Source organism: Boleophthalmus pectinirostris, unplaced genomic scaffold (assembly GCF_026225935.1).
Source record: "Boleophthalmus pectinirostris isolate CB_2022bp ecotype Guang Dong unplaced genomic scaffold, ASM2622593v1 HiC_scaffold_21, whole genome shotgun sequence".
Taxonomy (NCBI): Eukaryota; Metazoa; Chordata; class Actinopteri; order Gobiiformes; family Gobiidae; genus Boleophthalmus; species Boleophthalmus pectinirostris.
Genome location: NW_026571175.1, coordinates 4844123 through 4867144, shown reverse-complemented (window position 1 = coordinate 4867144; position 23022 = coordinate 4844123).

The following is a 23022-nucleotide window of genomic DNA, read 5'->3' as shown; positions in this document are numbered from 1 at the left end:
TTCAGTGCCGCTGGAAATATTATAATTCGCACCCTAACCTAAAGAAATTCCCTAACCGCGACAGCCCTAGTATTGACAAAGGTGTTTACTGTTCACTGTACAGAAAAGAGTTTCATATCACAGAAGCATCTCAACCCTATGAGAAAACTGAAATGCAAAACATGTGACAGCGAGCACAGAAACTGCTGGAGCTGTTGGTGCCACAAATGCGATGACAACTTCCAGCAGGCTCTGGTCAAAATCTAAGAAAACCTCAAATCTAAGATAAATAAGAAAATGTCCCAGTTTTCTTCATCTCCATATCATTGTAGTGTTTCGTTATGTTCGGCTATTCAACAATTTTAACCATACCTCAGTTTTCATCATTTCCCCACTGACACACAACACTGTGTGCACTGGGTACATGCGATTAGAAGAGACGAGGCGCGTCTGCATACGTCTGCAGTCTTCATTTTCTCGCTGATCACATTTACTTCAGTGGGTTTGATCACAGTCGGTCGGCGAGTCCAGTGTCGGGAACTACATCAGACGTTGTCATCGTGTGTTTCCAAACGTCTTCCTGGTTTGTGACGTAAAGCGAATAGAGCCTGTTCTGGTCTGAGTTTAAACAAGAGGTGTGAGCAGCCCAAACTCGAACAAATGACGGGCTTCAGGAAGAAAATAAGTAAATGAATGAGGCAAATATTGTTATGCGAGTCACTGAGATTAATTAATTACAAGCCTGCAATTAAGTCCCACCCCTAGTAAATTTCTAACATTTTCTTCTTGTTGTAGAGTGGGCTTGTCTCACTGTGGGTTCTCACTTTGGGATCTCCCCTGTTCGTTGGTGGGGATATGAGCCCCTGGGCTGGCAACCATTTTGTACACTGTGGTCCAAAGCAAGAAACATGATCTAACAATGGTCATCTGTGTGCTATGCATTTTTTTCACTATGGCATGTTCGACAGTTACCTTAGCAAACTGACTGTTTACATGTGAAGTAGTTATTTAAATTATTTATAACACAGGTAAGTCTGGCCAAAACATAGGACAAAGGCAGTAAATGTGGCAAAAATACAATTCTTTCATTTAGTTAATATTAAAAGAGTTCAGTTTACACATTTTAAAAAGTACACATTACAAAGGTGCTGTAGTATATTTCTTTTTTTAGATGTAAAGTGCTAGGTGTGTGGTCTTAATGCTGAGAATTTAGATGTTTTAAAGTGCAAGGTGCTGCAAGATTGCACTGTCCCCTATCGCACAAACCACCCTAGCCGATAACATACACACACTATAGCAACTACACTACAGAAGAACTATGGAATCAGACGTTACGAGAGAATTTGCTAAGACTCGAGAGAATTTAAGAATATCAAGAGAATTTCACGACAATTTCAAGAGAATTTGAGCGCAAAAACGAACAGCAGCAGCGTAATCTGCCACATAGAAATACACCGATTACCACACACGCCGTCAAACGCAACCACCCCCAAACATACACCACCCAGAGCCTCTACCTGGATTCTAGAATGGGCGTACTCTACATGGGGCCGGGAGCGCGTTTGGAGCGGCCACCGTCTCCGCCTGCTCCAGACAACACCTTTAAATGTAGTCACAAAAAACAATCCATTAAAACGGGGTCAGCCTTTATCATCAGAAGAGCCTCTAGTCAGAAAATCCATGTTCAGGTCGTGTTACAAATTGTTACAAATGAAATTGTATTTCAAGTTTTAAATATTTTAAAAAGTAAATATTAAAAGTAATAAATATATTAAACCCTTAAAATACAGCAAAAATGTTTGAGGACAGAATGATTTGGGTGGAAATGGCGTCTTAAGTGTAACAGGGTTAATTATTGTCTGATTTTCAGGCAACAACTTGCAAAATGTTCAGTAATTCGAGTTCTACAACCTTCATTTCAATTTAATTTTAAATATTTTTCTTTTAATATAGCATTGGTGGGTTTGTAAACCAACAAATGAAGTAATACTGGCCTTAGCTAATGATGTTATGCATGATTATGCGTTTTCCTGTCAATATCTCTAAAAATGTTGATGTTGCAGCTATTTTTAATTGGTATACATCCAAAAGTTTACAAATTCTTCCCTGATATCCAGGGATTATTCCCTGTTGCTTTCATCAAATATACTTTCAGTTGTTCAAGAGAAATGTTGCTGACAAACCAATAGAAGAGATAATGATTTTCTGACTAGTGGGACCTTCTCACTACAGGGCCTTCTGACTACAGGGCCTTCTGACTAGTGGGCTTTCTGACTAGTGGGCTTTCTGATGATAAGGGTGTAACCATTAAAACAAGTTCTAAGAGAAACACTGAAAACAACTCTGGTACTTATACACACTCACAAGCCACTGAAAGCCACACTACAGCATCACAGCCTTTTCTAATCGCTAATCAGTGACACCGGGAGCCACACACAGGCGGACACATTCAAGGACGCACTACAGTAGGAAAACAGTCGAACTCCGTTACGCATGGTCTGATGGAGCTACTAAATAAAAAGCAGAATGAATTTAAACAACATATTTTCAAGAACTTCAGTACCTGTTGTAGTTCCAGCCAAGTCACTTCTTTCTGTTCAAATTATGTTAAACAAAGCTCAGATTTTAGTCTAAACTGAGTAACAGAGCTTGCTTGCAATTAGCATCACACCTCCCGGGAATGTTGTTGACATCGGCTGCAAAGTATCAATACCTCACAGCAAGAAGGTAATACGTTCACTTGTCTCTGCACAACGGCAGCTGGCGAGTTCCGGACGGAGATGGTCTGTGTAACCATTTCCACTGTAATCCGTCTGTGTTTTTTTTGCAGAGCGAAGTTAAAATCCATAAATCCTGACAGATCAGTGGACAGTTTACAGAGATCTGTGGGTGGACGTCACTGAGAACATGTTAAACACTTTACAAATGTGAGGAAAACTTCACAAACGGACACTAACGCTTCTGGAATGGTATGTGTTTGTGTGCCAGTGCTAATACTAACTCCTAAAATAAATGCTGAATATAATAACAACAAGGTTAAAGATGACCTGATTATATTTAAGTGTAAACTGCAAAAAAGCTTGGCCAAAATATAAGATATAAACACTTAAATCTATCAGAAAATGACCCAAAAGTAGTGAAATTATCTGTCCATGCAGCAAGATCATTTTACTTGACAAGTTCTCTTAAAATAAATGACCTCTCGACTAGAATGAAGCAGTTTCTGGGCTGGAATTAAGTTCATGGATGGTAAGTTTTAGATAAACATACTTGAGTACCAAATAAATCTGGATCACTGAAACTAAAAACAAGTGAAGTGCTGCGGGGGGAAGACTATGGTAAATGGTTTTTAGCTTCTTTTAAACATTTATTGCCTAAATTTAAGATTTTTTGACTAGCTGAGTCATGCAAGAAATATATGACAATTTTTAAGGTTAGCGTAGATAATAAATCTGGTAACAAGATGAACAACCTGATATAAGTTTTAAAATCTTGGCCAGATCATAGAAATTTGCAGTGCAGATAGTTTTTGGTGCTATTTAAATATTTATTAGGTTCTGAAATTTGGAACTAGCCATGGATATTTGAGTTGCAACAGGCTTTTTAGACCATATGTGGCAGCAAACGTGGCACCTTCCAGAAGAAACACTTTGAGGGATGAACCGTTTCATCACCATCTGAAACACCAGCGCAAAGAAAGAACGTGATCTTTCCTTTTGTGTTCACCTGGCGCCCCCTGGAGGCTACTGTGACACTGCGGAGGAGGAACACTTTTGGCTTTGTTGACCCGCCCTGACCAGTCCTCCTGTGAAACTACACTAAGAACTTTGACTGAGACACAAAGAAACTGAGATGTGCAGTGGAAATGAACTTGAAATTAGCAAGACATACTTTTCTAAAAGAGTTTTCCCTGCATTTTTATTGCATTTTATTTATTGCCTAATATTTTCTGACTAGTTGAGGCATGCAAGAAATATATGTGACAATTTTTAAGATTAGAGTAGATAATAAATCTGGAAACAAGATGAACAACCTGATATAAGTTTTAAAATCTTGGCCAGATCAGAAAAATTTGCAGTGTAGATACTTTGAGTTTGTGGTGTTATTGAAATATTTATTAGACTCTGAAACTTGGAGCTAGCTATGGACATTTGAGTTGCTACAAGCTTTTTAGACCATGTGTGGCAGCAAATGTGGCAGAAAACCTTCCAGAGGAAACATTTTGAGGGAAAGAACCATTTTGTCTCCATCTGAAACATCAGAGCAAAGTAAGAGCTTGGCCTTTCCTGTTGTTTTCACCTGGCGCCCCCTGGAGGAGATCTGTTGACCCTCCCTGACCAGTCCTCCTGCTAAACTACACTGAGAACTTTGACTGAGACAAGCAGTGGAAATGTTGCTGCAGTAAAACCTGAACTTTAAATTACCAAGACATACCTTAAGGACCCACGGTCAGTGAACCAATGGCTAGACATTATAGAAGAAATATACTCCATGGAACGACTGACTTTTTTTCTACATCTCAAAGGACATTTCTTCATTAAACACTGGACAAAATGATTGAAATATAAACATAAAGAGACTTGACTTCACAGTGGAACAGTGCCCCGGGTTTTGTATTTATTGTTTGTTTCTCAAAACTTGAAAAAATGTATAAATAAAAAGTTACAACATTTTTTCTCCACATTTTTATTGCATTTTATTTAGTGTATCAGAGTAGTTGAGGCATGCAAGAAATGTATGTGGCAATTTTTAAGATTAGAGTAGATAATCAATCAGAAAACAAAATGAATAACATGATATAAGTTTTAAAATCTTAGTCAGATCAGAGAAACTTGCAGTGCAGACACTTAGAGTTTGTGGTGTTATTTAAATATTTATTAGGCTCTGAAATTTGGAACTAGCTATGGACATTTGACCTGCTTCTGACTTTTTGTATGTGGCAGTAAATGTGGCAGAAAACCTTCCAGAGGAAACACTTTGAGGGAAAGAACCATTCCATCACCATCTGAAACACCAGAGCAAAGTAAGACTGTGGCCTTTCCTGTTGTGTTCACCTGGCGCCCCCTGGACACTGCTGTGATGCTGCAGAGGAGGAGGGACACTTTTGTCTCTGCTGACCCTCTCTGACCAGTCCTCCTACACTGAGAACTTTGAGACACAAAGGGACTGAGATGTGCAATGGAAATGTTGCTGCAGTAAAACTTGAGTTTGAAATTAGCAGGACATACCTTTCTAAAAGTTTTCCCCGCAATTTGTATTGCATTTTATTTATTGCCTAATATTTTCTGACTAGTTGAGGCATGCAAGAAATATATGTGACAATTTTTAAGAGAAGAGTAGATAATAAATCTGGAAACAAGATGAATAACCTGATATAAGTTTTAAAATCTTGTCCAGATCAGAGAAATTTGCAGTGTAGATACTTTGAGTTTGTGGTGTTATTGAAATATTTAGTAAACTCTGAAATTTGGAGCTTGCTATGGACATTTGAGTGTCCATGTGTGGCAGAAAACCTTCCAGAGGAAACACTTTGAGAGAAACAACCATTTTGTCTGCAAATGAAACACCAGAGCAGGGTAAGAGCGTGGCCTTTCCTGTTGTGTTCAGCTGGTGCCCCCTGGACACTGCTGTGACACTTGGGTGATCAGATGTTTCGAAAAATTCAGTACAGTCCCGAAATTTAAACTGTTGTCCTGAATCCTGAATTCGGCCCTAAACGTCACAAAATGACAATCAAACAGAACACTGAGTAGTTATTTTCTGATAAACGTTCATAACTGTTCATAGAGAACCTCTGACGGCTTCTAGACGCTCTGTTCATTAGGCGTACATTTGCCTTGGTCGCCTCCAGGGAAGAGTGTCTGACTGAGCGCGTGGGCAGACAGTACGCAGCAGCCGGTATGTTTGGAGTCGAGTAAAGGAGACTGCAAGGTGGAGTATCAGGAACACACGGTCGACAGGTGAGGCACTGCCACAACCAAGCTTTCCCCTGCTTATTGTCTTTAGTGCAGACACGTCGGGTTCTAGACTCCAATTTGTTACGTACATTTTTATTTTGTTCTTTCTTCTGTTTTAATTTATTAAAACTCAATGTTTTTATTAGTTAATGTGATTTTGCTTGTTTGTAAAGAAAAGCAACTTAGGACCTGTTTACACGAGAATGCTTATGGGTAAAAACAACAAAATATTTTATCAGAAGTGCCTTTTGTTTAGACGGTGACGGTGTTTTTGGGGCTTAAAAATGCAAAAATCTGAACCCAGCCTCCACAGTGGAAAAGTTGAATATGCTCCGCTATAGAGTTTCCATCTACCCTGCCCAAGAAATAATTTGTAACAAATTAGTGTTTTTCTCAAATACCCACGATTTTGAAACTCGTCAAAGTCAAAATATAAGTGGTGTGCTTCCTGTGTGCAGAACCAATCAAATGCAGCGTACTGTTAGTTATCGAGCCATGGCTGCATGGAATGCACTGCCAGCATTTTTGTTGATTGAAAATAACAAAAAGCTATTTCAAAAACTGTTCCTTTTTACACAATGATTAATTACTGTTTATTTATGTATTATTGTTATTGATATCTGTTTTAATTGTTTATTTTTACATTTTATTTATTACTTTTCCTATACATTGGGCTTTCATGTCTTGTTATTGTGTCTCTGTGTGTGAAGTTTATGTGTTATATAACGATTTGTATGTAATGAATTTGAGGAGACCCCAGGAAGAATAGCTACTGATGTTTCAGTAGCTAATGGGGATCTTAAACTAAACTAAACTAAACTCAAAACTCTAGTCAGATCCGCTCACATCATGTACACGTTTACGTCACATACATACAGTACACAGAAACATGTGGGATCATCAGGAGGCATCTCAACAAATGTACAGGATCTGCAGTCACCTCTGTCAAATTCTGGATGCACCAGGTCGTCGCGGGCGAGTCAGACGGATATGGACGAGACCTGGAGAAGAAGTAGCTGATGAAAATGTGTGGCGTGCAAACTTCTGTATGTCCATAAGATGCTCTTGTGGCTTCAAGTACAAACATACACAATCCAAATCCACACACTTTTGCGGCACCGTATGCACACAGATTTCCTCCTGAAAACACTCGTCTAAACGCGGAATAAAAAGTGAAGATGCGACGCCACATTTGCGTCTACTGTTCAGACTAGGGATGGGCATTCGATTAAATTTTCTTAATCGACCGTCGGCAGAATTTACGATCGATTAATCATTAACGTTTTTATATTAAAATGTATCATCATTATTATTACTATCTGCACTACTAATCTGCATAAATAAATTCAACTTTATGACATATAAACCGTAACCACTCTAGAGCCACATCAGCCCGTTTTAGATTAGAATGTGTTTAATTCAGTTTTGTTCAAATCTCACAGAAAGGAAACTTAAAACCACATTGCTAATTTGCATAAACTAAGTGAAGATAAAACTCCAGCTCTTGTGTCGCTGATGTGGTTCAACTTTTGTCGGATTAACAGACATGACTCAGGTGAATACAGGTTAGTGTGACCAGATTTGCGTTTGTCAAAACCAGGACACCGTACGGGGGGAGGGGGGCGGGGCCTCGTCATCGACTGGACACTGAAACATATGTGCTGCTTTGTACACTGTGCACATGGACTCACACTTGTCCCGAACGCAACGGAAAGTGTGGAATTTCTTCGGACCCCTGTTTGATCACGCTACGCACAGCAACCTACATTCGGTTTGTCGATTAAAATGAACGTAATCGATGAAATTCTTAATGATCAATTACCGATTAATCGACTTATCATGCCCATCCCTGGTATGCACACAGAGTTCCTCCCGAAAACGTTCGTCTTTTGCGTCTTCTGTTCAGACCGTCATCATATAAACGTAGCTTCCGAACGCATCAACATTTCTGAGTCCCGAATTTCATCTGGTCACTCTACTGCTGACCGTCCCTGACCAGTCCTCCTGCTAAACTGAAATGAGACACTGAGACGAGCAGTGGAAATATTCATGCAGCAAAACTTGAACCTGAAATTGGCAGGACGTACCTTTCTAAAAGAATTTCCCCTGCATTTGTAAAGTAAGAGCACTGCTACACCGCTGAATAATTACAGTGTGAGGTTCACCTGTTGTCCTCCGCCGTCGTGTCCTTGGGCAAGACACTTCTCCTTGCCTCTCGAGTCAGCTCTTGTGCGGCTGAATGGGCGAGTTGTTCTTTCATGTTGTAGCAGCTTAAAATGTGACGAAGATGAAATAAGTCCCGCTAGTCTTTGTGAAAAATCTGTAATTTTCGACGGGAGCTGGAGCGGTTCAGTGGACGGTCAGCGCTCTTATCTTTTAAGACCAGAAGATTTCTTTAATAATTAACTCGCTGTTACTGAGGGTGCTATTCCCGCTGGGTGTGGCACATTTTACCCTGTTTTTAGTTTAAAAAGACTCACTCAATACTGAAAAGTTTGAGTGGAATCGATTCGGTGATGCTAGGGAGGTCGTCAAAAGGTTTGTGGTTCAATCTCAGCTACAGCCACTCACAATTACAACTACTTACTGCGGTTGTGTCCTGGAGCAAGACACTTAACTGCAATCTTTGAAATGTATATGTATCTATTAAAAGACATATCCTGTCTCTGTCTCTGCTTCATTTCTCTCTTCTACTTTTTCTGCTCTCCGTCTGTCCCACTCTCTCTTCCCTCTTTCTTTTTCTCCATCTCTCCTTCTCTCTCCCTTTCTCTCTCTCCTGCAATCTCTCTATCCCTCCTTCTTTCTTTTCTCTCTCCTCGGTCTCCCTTATACTCTTCGCTCTCTCTCCTTGGTCTGTCTTCCCTCTCTTTTCTCCTCCCTCCTTTTCTCTCTCCTCCCTGCCTCTCCTGAAATCTCTCTATCCCTCTTTTTTTCTTTTCCCTCTCCTCTGTCTCTCCTATACTTTGTGCTGTCTCTACTTGGTCTCTCTTCCCTCTCTTTTTTCCATCTCTTTTTCTCTCTCCCTTTCTCTTGTCCTTTTCTCTCTCTCCTCCCTGACTCTCCTGCAATCTCTCGATCCTTCATTCTTTCTTTTCCCTCTCCTCTCCTCTGTCTCCCCTATACCCTCTCTTCTCCTCCTGCATCTCTCCTTCTCTCTCCCTTTCTCTTCTCTTCTTCTCTCTCTCCTCCCTGCCTCTCCTGCAATCTCTCGATCCCTCATTCTTTCTTTTCCCTCTCCTCTGTCTCCCCTATACACTCTCTGCTTCTCTCCTTGGCCCCTGTCTTTTCTCCATGTCTCCTTCTCTCCTCCCTCCCTTTCCCCTTTTCTCTCTTTCCTCCCTTCCTCTCCTGAAATCTCTCCATCCCTCCTGCTTTTCTCCTCCTCTCTCTCCTCTATCTTCATCTATGCTTCTCTCTTGGTCCCTCTCTTTTCTCCATCTCTCCTTCTCTTTCCTGTTCTCTTCCCCGTTTTTCTCTCTCCTCTCTGCCTCACCTACAATCTCTCTATCCCTCTATCTCCTTTCCTTCCCCTCTCCTTAGTTTCCCCTTTACCTTCTTTCTCTTCTCCTCCTGCACCCTCTCTTTTCTTCATCTCTTCCTCTCCTCATTCTTTCTTCTCCTCTCTCTCTGTCTCTTCTGCGATCTGTCCTTCTTTCTTCTGCTCTCTGCTGCCCTTCTCCTCCCTTTTTTATTTATCCTCTCTTTCCACTCTTCTGTCTATCCTCCCTGTTCTCTCCTTACTCTCTCTTCTTCTGTCACTCTCCGTTCTTTCTTTAAATCTTTTCCCGCTCTCTCTCTCATTCCTCTACCCCTTTTATCCTCTCTACTCCCTCTTTCCTCTCTCTCCTCTCTACCTCTCCTGCAATCTCTCTATCCCTCTATCTCCTTTCCTTCCCCTCATCTCGGTCTCCCCTTTACTCTCTCTGCTTCTCTTCTCCTCCTGCACCCTTTCTCTCCTCAGTCTGTTTTCCCTCTCTCTTCTCCTCTCTCGCCGTCTCCTATGATCTGTCCTTCCTCTATTTTTCCTCCTCTTCTCCTCCTACTGTCCATCTCTCTCCTCCCCCTCTTCTACTGTCCATCTCTCTCCTCCCCCTCTTCTGCCTATTCTTTCTGTTCTTTTGTTACTCTCTCTTCTTCTGTCACTTTCTTTTCTTTCTTTCCATTTTTTTCTCTCTCTCTCTTCTTCCTTTACTCTTTTTTATCGTCGCTACTCCACCTCTTCTTCTTCTCTTTTTTGGTACACCCCAGTGTATCTCTCTCTTTCTCTCTCTCTCTTGGTTCTAGTTTACTCTCTCTCCTCCCTGCCTCTCTCGAAGTCTCTCTATCCCTCTGTTTCCTTTCCTTTCCCTCTCCTTTACCCTTTCTGCTTCTCTTCTCCTCCTCCTTCTTCTCCTCTCTCTCCTCGGTCTGTCTTCCCCCTCTCTTCTCCTCTCTCGTTGTCTCTCCTACGATCTCCCCTTCTTCTCCTCCTTTTATTTCTCCTCCTTCAACTGTCCATCTCTCTCTTCCCCCTCTTCTGCCAATCCTCCCCGTTCTCTCCTTACTCTCGATTTTTTCTGCTCTCTCTTTCCTCCACTCTATTTATCCTTGCTGCTCCTCTCCTCACCCCTCCTTCTCTCTCTCTCTCTGTCTCTCCTGCGATCTGTCCTTCCTCTGTCTCCTCCCCTTCTCTTCCCCCTTTTATTTATCCTCTCTCTTCCCCCTCTCCTGCCTATCCTCCTTCCTCTCTTCTCCTCTCGCTCTCCGTTCTTTCTCTCCACTTTTCTCCTCTCTCCTCACCCCAGCTTCGCTCCCTCCTTTCCCTTTCTCCCTCTCTCTTTTGGTACATCCCAGTGTTTCTCTCTCTCTTTCTTGGTTCTCCCTCCCCTCATCTTTTTTCTCTCTTCTCCTTCTTCTCTTTCTCCTTTAGGTCATCCCAGTCTCTCTCTCTTTCTCTTTGATTCAACAGTTTAAAAATCTCTCTCCCCGTTTGTCTATTCTCTCCCTCTTTCCCTCCTATCCTTCACTCTCTCTCTCTCTCTCTCCAATTTCCTCTCCTCCCTCTCTCCCCTCCTCTCTTTCAGGTCATCCCAGCGTCTCTCTCTCTCTCTCCCTTTCTCGGTTCTACAGTTTAAAACGACCCCTCTCTAAATCGGACTAAGCCTTTAAGCTGTTCTTTTCTTCTCTTCCTCCCTCCCTCCTCTTTTTCTTTTCTTCTTTATATTTAAAATCCCAGGGGTTTTCTCCTCCCCGCGCTCCCTCCTTTTTTAAAAATAGAAGAAGCCGACCAAGACTAAGAGAGTAAGCGGGTAACACTTTAACACCGTCTTTTTTACACTAATATAACCCACAGGGACCAGGGTCAGGTTTGGGAGCAGGTACAGGGAGTTAAAGAGGAGTTATTTTATTTATTTTTATTTTTTTCTACGGGGTGTTCACTGCTAACACTTCAGAGCGCTTTCACAACACAATCAGCGTGCAGCTCACTAATGAAAATACAGCACATCGCCGCAGGACTTCACTTCTCTGTCTTGTTTTGTGTGTTTAATTTCTTTGCTTGTCCCTGTGGATTTCGTTTGATACTCTCGATTCACGCTTACGTCACAAATCAGGAAGATGTTTGGAAACATCTGATGACAGCTTCTGGTGTAGTTAGGGATGCAACAGTATTTGATATAATATCAAAGCGTTCAATACTGGTCTCACGATTTGATACGTGTGTTTGTTCGATACACGTGTCGATATGCACGTGTCCCTCGATGTGAAAAACAGTTATCACAGCGTCCTCCTCTACGGAAGCCGAGAGGGTCACAGCAAACGCAAACGCCGCAACAAATACAAATGCGACAACACAAACGCAAATGCCGCAACACATTAAAAAGCCACAACGGAAATGACTGCGGGACTCTATTTTAATGCAAATGCCACAACAAATACAAATGCGACAACACAACAAAAAGCCACAACATATTAAAAAGCCACAACACATCAAAAAGCCACAACGGAAATGACTGCAGGACTCTATTTTAATGCGAACGCCACAACAAATACAAACACCACAACAAATACAAATGCGACAACACATCAAAAAGCCACAACACATCAAAAAGCCACAACGGAAGTGACTGCAGGACTCTATTTTCCGACAAACCGATCAAGCGGCAAATGAAGAAGAAGAACTACAATGTGAAAAGTAAAGGAACAGAGAAGTTGGAAATGTAAGTAAAAGTTATTTATTGTTTTATTATTATATTCGTTTCACGTTGTAGTTCTTCTTCTTCATTTGCCGCTTGATCGGTCCGTCGGAAAATAGAGTCCCGCGGTCACTTCCGTTGTGGCTTTTTGATGTGTTGTGGCTTTTTAATATGTTGTGGCTTTTTGTTGTGTTGTGACGTTTGTATTTGTTGTGGCGTTTGCATTAAAATAGAATCCCGCAGTCATTTACGTTGTGGCTTTTTTTGTTGTGTTGTGGCTTTTTGTTGTGTTGTCGCATTTGTATTTGTTGCGGCATTTGCGTTTGTTGTGACCCTCTCGGCTTCCGTACTCCTCAGATGCAACAAGAAAACAGCTCCATGGAGACTTGCAGCTGAAATATTCTAACAGAGGAGGATTTTATGTTTCAGTGACTTTTTATTTTACGTTGCTAGACCCAGGAATGACAAAAATATTCACTTTTAAATACTTAAGAATCGCTTTTGGCTTTAATCAAATGTGCTCGTATATGCACTTATAACGAGGCTCACGATATACGCGATCTTGTGTCATACAAAGTTTTGGATGAAATGGGTATCTTTTAAGGAAGAAATATTTAAATATACACATTTAACATAAACACTAATTTGTTCCATTAAAAAACTGAGGCTAACAAAACATTTTTATGCTGCCTTTTCCACAATATAAACATTGTTTTTATTTTATGTATTTTTGAGTCCATAAGATTTAGTGGTTTGTTTTCCTATGCCTATATTATGTTTATTTCTAGAATAAACCAAGTATCTTTCACACTGTCTGGTGAATGTCAAATTAAACAAGTGTTGATATACAGCTCTTTCATCTTAAATCCATTTAATTTACCATTGCCGTCTTTAGACATTGAGCATTGTGCTAAATACTTTTCTACTGCAAATGACAAACTGAAACTGAATTTGTGACTGTGATGTGACTTGCACACCTTGCACCTGTGAATTTCACGTGCAGTGATAAAGACACAAATCAAAAAATGTTGGCATTGAAATAAGAAATAATTTTTAAAAACTCGCAATATACGTGATCTTTTTCTCAGACTCTATAAGTTTAAGTTTGACATTTGTATGTAATATAACATAACCTGAGTGTACAGAGTAATGAGAGCATAGACTGGATAAAGGAAGTGAACTAAGCGAGTGTGACATCACCCACAGTGTTCAGCGCTGCTCAAAAGAGGCTCACGATGCTAAAAGTTACAGGAGTGAATCTGGAGCCAGGCTCTATGTCAGGCATGTCCAAACTATGGTCCGTGGGCCAAATGCATCCCTCAGACAAATTTTTCTTGGCCCTCAGGATTGCAGGTGAATTGGTCCAAATTACATAGCATCAATTACTGCAAGTTCTTTGGAAATCTACTTTGATAAGGCTAATATTTAATATTTAGTGTGTGTTTTTAAGAATCTTAGCATGAATAAAGACTGATGGCTCATTCTAATGTGTTAAACATGCACATATTTCATACACATTATTTACTGTATTGAGCTCCGGTCTACGGCTCTTGATCAGCCCTTTGCTTCATCTGTGTTTAGATATATGGCCCTTGATGAAAAAAGGTTTGGACACCCCTGATCTGTTGTTATAAATAGGACTTTTTTGATGGACAAAACAGCAAAAAAAATTGAGGATCATGTTTCACGGGTTAATACAAACATTTTAAGACCAAAATGACGAGGCTCACAGCAGCAGTTACAGAGAGAGGCGACAAGATCCTAATGTAAGTCCATTGGAGCCAGAGTCAGAAGGAGCTGGAAGAACCTCCTGGAGAACTTCCTATTTGGCACACGGCGGATAACGCGTTAGCTATGTCCACTCATATATACGGGCTATGGTTCAGAAAGAGGATGGGAGAGCACAGTGTGTCACAGACTGTAGGGGGCAGTGTGGGAGGAGCTACGTACTGTCTCTGCTGGAGATGAGGCAGAGCTGCGGGGACACAGGTGTTTGCACCCAGTGAGACTCAGGAGGAAATTAAATCATCAAATCATCATCAAAGAAGAAGTCTGACAGTGTACCTCTAATACAGTCTATATTAAGAGTTGACTGGCTACGTTATAAACTATAAAATAGTCTTATTTTCACTGAATAAAAGTTCTGAGCTGTAAATCATTCAACCAAATGAACTAAAACACTAGTTCAGTAGTTGTACTGTAATGTACTGAGTGCGATGTTTGTTGTATGTATTGTTTCATTACATCATAGTGTTATTATATTAAACTCATTAGCAGAAAAAAATTACATGAGATTTTTTCTTGCGTCTTTAAACGTATTGAAATTGACACTGGTTCCCGACAGTGGGCTCGACTGACTGTGACCAAACCCACTGAAGTAAATGTGATCAGTGGTAAAATGAAGACTGCAGACGTATGTGCTGTAAATAGAGCCTATTACTGGACGACTCTCCTGTCTGCTCCTGTTTCACTGCTGCACTCCCTGATTGTCGGGGCACTTGTACACCAGACCAATCCTGCCTCACCTTTATTCCAAGTCATTTTGCCATTTTGTGTCTATCTCATTAGTGCTGTTAGTCTAACTTTGTGTGTGACACTATTTAGTTTAGTTGTGTTTTGTGTCTTTTTAGGTATTACTCCATTCTGTTTGTAGGTTTATGTGACTTTTGTTTAGGAACATTTGTGGTTTTGTTGTGTGTTCTGTGTAGAATGACCAAACATCCGTTTTCCTCGGACATGTCTGTTTTTTGTGTCCTGTCCTGAGATGCAAATGTTTTTATTACCATTCATGGGGACCATTAAACTGAGCGTCTCTCGTAGCGTCTGTGACTCAGAAGGAGCGAGACACAAACAGTCGGTCAGTCTGCAACATGCTGAAACACAAATGCACATTTAACAATGACTTGTACAAGAAATTCTCCATTTACCGGGACGGAAAATGGAGCCCTACAGCTCAGAGTCCTGAACAGGTCCATTTTATGGAGACCTGCTGTACAGGACCGCACCTGCGCAGTACAGCACTGCACCTGCCTGTTAACCCGAGATTATATCAGACTTTCGTGCTGCCTACGCCACGGACTGAACCAAGACTAACCTTAGGACTGATTCCAGGACTGAACTAGGACAGAACTGAAACAGGACTCACTGTCGGGACGGGCTCGGAGGTGACCACAGGAGAAAGGACCGGCTCAGCTCCGCACCTCACGAAGGTGAGCGCGGCCATCTCCCGATCGCAGTTTGTGGACAAGCTGCTTGGTGTTCTCTCTCTTAAGTCCAAGATTAGTCCTGGTTTAGACCTGGTTTAGTCCTGATCCACCGGTGTGTAATTACTAAAAAAAAAAAAAAAATTGCAAAATTGCACAAGAAAAAAAATCTGCTAAATGGTGAGACCGCAAAAGGTGAACTGTGATATAGTGAGGGACGACTGTAGCTCAGTGTCGAGGCCCCACCCCCCACCCCCGGTAAAGTGTCCGGGTTTTCACAAACGGGAAATATGGTCACCTAGTTATGTGTCCCTTAGTTTGTTTGTCATTTGTCTAGACCTACGTGACCCATTTTTAACACGGATCTCGTTATTCACAAATCATGTTATTTTGTTTCTTAGTTTAGGTAATTTTGTGTACATATTTTAGACTACTTTATTTAATTTACTTTTTACATTCCTGTTTATTAAATTATCACTTTATTTAACCTGGGTTATAACAGTTAAGTTGTCATGTTTTTGTATATTTATGCAGACTTCTGTTGGAACATGGATGATGTAGGTTTGTAACTTACAACTTACAGCTAACCACAAGGATCAAAACAAAACAAACAAACAAAAAAAAAAAACTGTGGAAAAAATGAGTGGCACAGTGGCTGAATGGCTAGCACAGCACTCACGCTTCACAGAGGTGTAACGGCTGGAGAATCCTCGTCAGGTCGTATACAGAAGACAGGACACAGTGTGGAGTCAATCTGCTTTGTTCCTGTGACATATAAATTCTCTATTAATATGTCTCCACATATCAGCAGTGGCTCCCCTCTGCAGTCTCCAGCAGGCGACTCAGGAGGGGGAGCTTACACTTACAGACTGGCTCATTTTATGTAAATCATGTATGAACAACAAAATCATTCCAAATCCAATTCAGTACAGTGGAACAGATATCCAGAGAAACAAATGCACAACTTACAACCTTCACAAAAATAAAACTAAAGAAAACATACCTCTGACATATAAATTCTCTATTAATATGCCTCCACATATCAGCAGTGGCTCCTGCAAGAAGGAAAACAGCACCGTGAGACGAGCGCTCATTTTCCCGGCATTCAGCACTAGAGCTAACTTTTACGATGCAAATAAAACATTCAAAACCAGCACAACCACACGTGAAAAGTCTCATCAGCATGTGTATTTGTATTTATGTTAAAAGTGTGTTGTTTTTGTGAAATATATATATATTTTCTTTATGCTCAGACAGAACTTACCCTCTGCACTCTCCCACTGCTACTGAGAGGGGAAGTTGAACTACCAAAATAAAATACACGTGGGAGCAGCATGCACTTCTCATTTTCAAAATAAAATGTCAAAATGATCAAATTTACATAAATTATAATTAAACATAAAATACAGCCAGGAAACGTGTGTGCTTTTAAATCTGTTACAGAGATCTGCTGGTGACAGAACTTTCTATGCCGTGGAGACCCACATCGTGCAGACCCAAACCCACCTGCGCTCACAAAGGACTGTCATTTTCATTCCTGCTCTCGTCCACATCTGCGATATTTTGTCCTGCTTTCCACCCACAAATCTTGCAAGACGGGGACGTTCGCTTTCTTAAGCTCGATCAAACATGGAGAAGCAGAAAGGAATTGTCTAAAATGTGCACGAAATTAGTCCACATCCAGTGTTGGGAGGAACGAGTTATAAAAGTAACGAATTACTGTAATGCATTGCTTTTTGCTGTAATGTAAGGCATTACAGGGAAAAAAATATATTATATTTTACTCGATACAAATGTCAGTAACATGCATTACAGTGGTTTTTTAACCTGGATTGAAGTGGTGGGATTTTCTTTATACAAATTCAATAAAAATTACCACCATATCAGCAGCGATGAAACACCAGAGATGCACCCGTGTAGACTGTCAGGTGACCACGAGTGTTTGAAAAAGGAGTGTTTGAAAAAATTGCAGTATTTCATTGCATCATCACATTTTCATTTACACAATTATTTATGAACGTGTTGAGCAAAAACCACCTTATGGGCAGAGCATTATCATCACAAATGTTGCCAGTAAAATGATTTAAAAAACTGAGGAATAAAGTGGTCATAATGCAGTTTGTGTACTCTAAGACGTGATAAATCTGATGTTGCTGTATCCTGTTGGCTGCAGATTGGACATTGAGCACAGTAATGAGGACCGCTCTCCTTCTGCTTTGCTTTTCAGCTCTGAGTGTTTCAAATGCTGCTTTCAAACACACAGAAGCTCAAGTGTGAGAGAATATAGACACATACAGAAGGTGTTTCATCACTACATCTCCCATGAGCCTTTGCTGCGCTGTCGCCGTGGCTACAGCAGGGTTTTAGTGAGGTCCGGGGAGACTGGGGGACAGGTGGGAAGAGGTATGGTACAGATATACTGCACAAAGAGTTAAACTGATGAAGAAGAGGAGGACAGGATGAAGGCTCAGAGCTCAAAGACCCACTGGAAATACAAGAGCAAACAGGGACAATGGAGACAAGGACAAAAGCTGAAAGAAATGTATTTAAGGACAAGAAAAAAATCTGAACATAGGTTGCATTCACATTGCAGAATGTGAAGTAAAGATGTCCTCTACTTCAGTGGCCTGTACATCTGTCTCCCACTCGGATCTTGAATATGACGCCACGTCCACATTTCAACCATTTTATCATGTTTCGTGTGTCTGAGACTAACCGGAAAGCTGTTGTTGCTTTAGCATTGTGCGAGTACCAGGCTCCAAAATAAGTTTGTGCTTCAACTACACAACCTTCAGCTACACAGGAATTCAGTATAAATTGTATAATTCAGTATAAATAGTATGTTTCAGTATATTAGTGAAGTGAAAATGTTGGTGTTGCGTGATAGTCGATCATTTTGGCACATTAGCTAACACTAAATGGGCTAAAAACAAGGGCGACACAACTACCAAACCCACAGGCAATAATACAGATGCAGTAAAGTACTGCAGTAATACTACCATACTCATAGACAGTGATATGAACACAGTAAATTACTGCAGTAATACTACCATACTCATAGACAGTGATATGAACACAGTAAAGTACTGCAGTAATACTACTATCATAGACAGTGGTGAACACAGTAAAGTACTGCAGTAATACTACTATTCCCATAGACAGTGATATGAACACAGTAAAGTACTGCAGTAATACTACTATACCCATAGACAGTGATATGAACACAGTAAAGTACTGCAGTAATACTACTATACCCATAGACAGTGATACAGACACAGTGAAGTACTGCAGTAATACTACTATACCCATAGACAGTGATACAGACACAGTGAAGTACTGCAGTAATGGATTGGAGGTCGGCAGTTCATATAGGAACAAAGTGCTTCTTTCTTCTACATTTAAGATAAAAAAACTAAAAAAAACAAAACTAATTACATAAATAATAATTTAACTGTAAAATAAAAGAAATAATACAGGTTGCTGTCTTTTCATTCATAAATAAAGCAACATAACTCAAGGTCATCTTTATATTAACTTTATTAACCGTACAATAACCATGAGCTCCTTTAGCAGAGGAAGCTCAGGAGATTCCTTACTTTAACAAACCCATGTTCCTCACCAAAAGTAGTAGCAGTAGCAGCAGTAGTAGCAGCAGCAGTAGTAGTAGTAGTAGTAGTACTAGTAGTAGTAGTGACAGAGGATGTGCTGCTGATGGTGAGTCTGCAGATGGTGGAAAAAGTTTGTGGTACTAGAAACCTTTCATTGGCACCAACTCTGGGCATTCACGGCGGCAGTGAGGAGTGAATGAGACACGAGTGAATCAAGGAGGTGGTAGTGCGCGGGGGCGACCACAGAGAAGGCAAACAATCAATGGGGCAACATCAGAATTAAATATAAGCATTATATTGATATATACAATTATATCAAAATCCATATCTTGTTTAAAAAATATCTCGATATATTTAAAATACTGAAATATCTCTCACCCCTACTGCTAATCTTGGTGAGCTTCATTTGACTGGAGCCGAACTCTGTAGCTGACGTCACACTCCCTTAGTCAACTTCTTTAGACAGAAACACATCACAGATTTCTGCAGAATCAAAGAGCAAAGCACCAATGACGTGTGACCAATAAGCTCCTTCATTTCACACGGGTCACTGAAATAAACAAATCTGATTGGACGATCGTGCGTTTGGTTCTGACTCGAGATGCGACGGAGGGAGTGGGGACCAGATATCAGTCTCGCCAGGCAACGAACTCACTATTTAATCTTGTAAATCTTGAATGAACAAAAACAAACCAGTATAAAAATTAATAAATTAATAAATCACAAGGTTTGGACAGTGTAGTGAAAATACGATTTCACCTTATTTCACTTACGCAGACAGACAACACCACATAGATAGGCTCAGAAATTGGAACAGAATAAAAGCTCTAAATGGCACCTCTCCTATTTTATTACTTTAAATGTTGAAATCCTACATTCTGTCTCGATCACTTTGAATGTAGCTGTGTTTAACTTGTGTTGTGTAGAACTGTGCCAGAACGAGCTGGCTCCACTTTTGAGGTGTTGTGTTCACTCATTCACTTTATATTTCCCCATTTCACCGTCCAAGTTTATTCCACAAACAAGACATTTAAATAAACGCTCAAATGTGCCGTCTGTCAAATCCAAAGCAAACATTGTCAAAAAGCGACCGTTTTAGTGTCGTGTTTTAGTCAATTCAAGAACATTATCACCTTCAGAATTCTTTAAAAGCTCATTTGTATTAAAGACGGAGTATTTTATGTCTATGGGTATTAACTGCTAAAAAGTAACATTTAAATCACTGTATTACTGATTTGGAAATGCCTATATTCACAGAAAACAATGTATTAACAAGTTTCATTTTTCATACTCCGAGTCCTCCCTCTGTTTGCTCTCCATGCTAAGTCACTCCCCCTAGAGAGTGCTATCACAAAAATGAAAACTAATGAATGAAACTACTAATGAAACTACTGCACATCACATCAGGTTTGTGAAGTTGTAGTATACTGTTTTATATTGTCGTTTTGTGTATTAATTAGTGCTTTCAGTTGATTCACATATTTAATTGCAATTAATCTCAAGAATGCCATAGTTAACTCACGATTAATCGCAAATTAATCGCACATTTTTGTCCCTTGAATAGTCATTTTAATACTGTTATTAACATATAAAAGTGGATAGGCTTGCTTTGTGGAAATGTTTTTTTTTATTTTTTTATTGTTACTGTGTTTGTGAACTAACACTGCTGTACAGTCCCTGACAAAAGTTTTGTCGCTTATCCATTTTGTAGAAACAAAAGCTTATAACCTGACTTTAAATGAATAGATTGGTTTTAGAAATGTCTCATATGAAAGCTAAAACCCTCCCAAATTATGTTCAATATAGTAAAATAAATTTGCTTCACTGAAGAAAGATTGATCATTTAATGAACACAGAAAGGTCAGATTTTGGCAAGACAAAAGTTTTGTCGCCTACAGAAAACTGAACAAATAATTTACTTCAAATACAAAAATATGTTGCATAACGTCAGTGAATTAAGTAGTGGTGCTGTGAGATCCATATTTAATATCTTGTATGACTCCATGAGCTTGAAGGACGCATCCATGCGGTTCAACAATGATTCATATAATTTGTTGATGAAGTCATCAGGAATAGCAAAGAAAGCGTCTTACATGCCTCCCAGAGTTCATCAAGATTCTTTGGTTTTGTCTTCCATGCTTCCTCTTTCATTCTACCCCAGACATGCTCAATGATGTTCATGTCTGGTGACTGGGCTGGCCAGTCCTGGCAGCACCTTGATCTTCTTCACCTTGACAAACTTTGATGTAGAGTTAGAAGTATGTGATGGAGCACCATCCTGCTGCAAAATTTGACCCCTTTTATGGTTGGGAATGTAAGAGGAGCTAATACTTCTTGATATTTTAGGTTATTGATATTGCCTTCCACCCTGCAAATGTCTCGCACACCCCCATACTGGATGGAACCCCAGACCAGGATTTTTCCACCACCAAACTTAACTGTTTTCTGGGTGAATCTTGGATCCATGCGGCTCCAGTAGGTCTCCTGCAATATTTGCGGCGGCTGTGATGTAATTCAACCGAGGATTCATCTGAGAAATCCACCTTCTGCCACTTTTCCAGTGTCCATCCTTTTAACAGGCTGTGGGCCTTGGCAAATGCCACACAGTTTTTTAATTGCCTTTTGTTTAGTGCTGGTTTCTTTCTGTGCACTGATTCGACCATGGAGGTCATTTTGAGACAGAATTCTACAAACTGTTGTGGTTGACACAGGGACTTGAGGTGACCAGGCCTGGTGGAGTCTGCTGCAGTGGAAAAGGGGCTGGTCTGGGATTTTTTGAATCAACAAACGGTCCTCCCGAGCAGTTGTCTTGCGGGGTCTGCCGGACCTGGGCTTGTCAAAAACATCTCCAGTCATTTCAGATCTTTTTCTTATTCTTTGTACTTGACGCTGAGACACATTGAAGGTGTCACCACCTCAGCAGTGGAACTGGTCTTCAGCCTCTTGATAATTAAGGCTTTGGTCTCAGGGTGGATCTTAGGCATGTTGTCAGAGGTCAAGTTGCAGTTGATGTGAAGGTCTGGTGTGCTGGGGTTCTTTTTATACACACCCACTAATTGATTGATCAGTAACTGATCACAGGTGAGGCTGTAATCTAGGATTGGGTGCATCATATGACAAGGCGACAAGACTTTTGTCTTGCCAAAATCTGACCTTTCTGTGTTCATTAAATGATCAATCTTTCTTCAGTGAAGCAAATTTATTTTAGTATATTGAGCATAATTTGGGAGGGTTTTAGCTTTCATATGAGACATTTCTAAAACCAATCGATTAATTTAAAGTCAGGTTATAAGCTTTTGTTTCTACAAAATGGATAAGCGACAAGACTTTTGTCAGGGACTGTACTAAGGACGATAATGTCATTACACGGTGCTGTTTGTTTACATGTTGCGCAGCAGAGCTAAAGCTTTTAACAGAGAAAATAAGTCCAGCGGCAGAAGTATCTATTAAATAGTGAGACCGATATGAGTCCTGCTGCAATACCCTCCTCCGAGAGTTTATGGATATAACAACAGCTCGGAGCAGTGAGAAAAACTTAAAGAGAGTCTGTAAAACTTCTGTCTCTGTCACAGTCTTTATCAAAAGTAAGCGCAGATTCGCTGTATGTTTTGGAGTGGACTTTACTTTGTGTTTTCCTTGTATGAGTAACATCAGCGCACCTGACAGGGCTTCTCAGTTTCATACTAACTGTTTTGTTTCCTGTCTAACATTACTTGTTGTCAAAAAAATAGTTCTTGATGAAAAATGTATGTGGTTAAAATTGTTTTGTGTTAACTCAATAATAACGTAGTATTTTTGACAGCACTTGTATTTATGGAGAATAGACCTTTTTCACAACGACCGGAAGTGCTGTGATATAAAGTAAACATCACTTGCGTTAATGCTTTTCTGTGGCAAAATACCTGTGGAAATGTTTAGTGTGACCAGATTTGCATTTGTCAAAACCAGGACACCGTACGGGGGGAGGGGGGCGGGGCCTCGTCATCCACATTGAGCGACTCTCACCTGGTAAAACTTTTTCCCACTGGACACAGAAACATATGTGCTGCTTTATACACTGTGCACATGGACTCACACTTGTCCCGAACGCAACGGAAAGTGT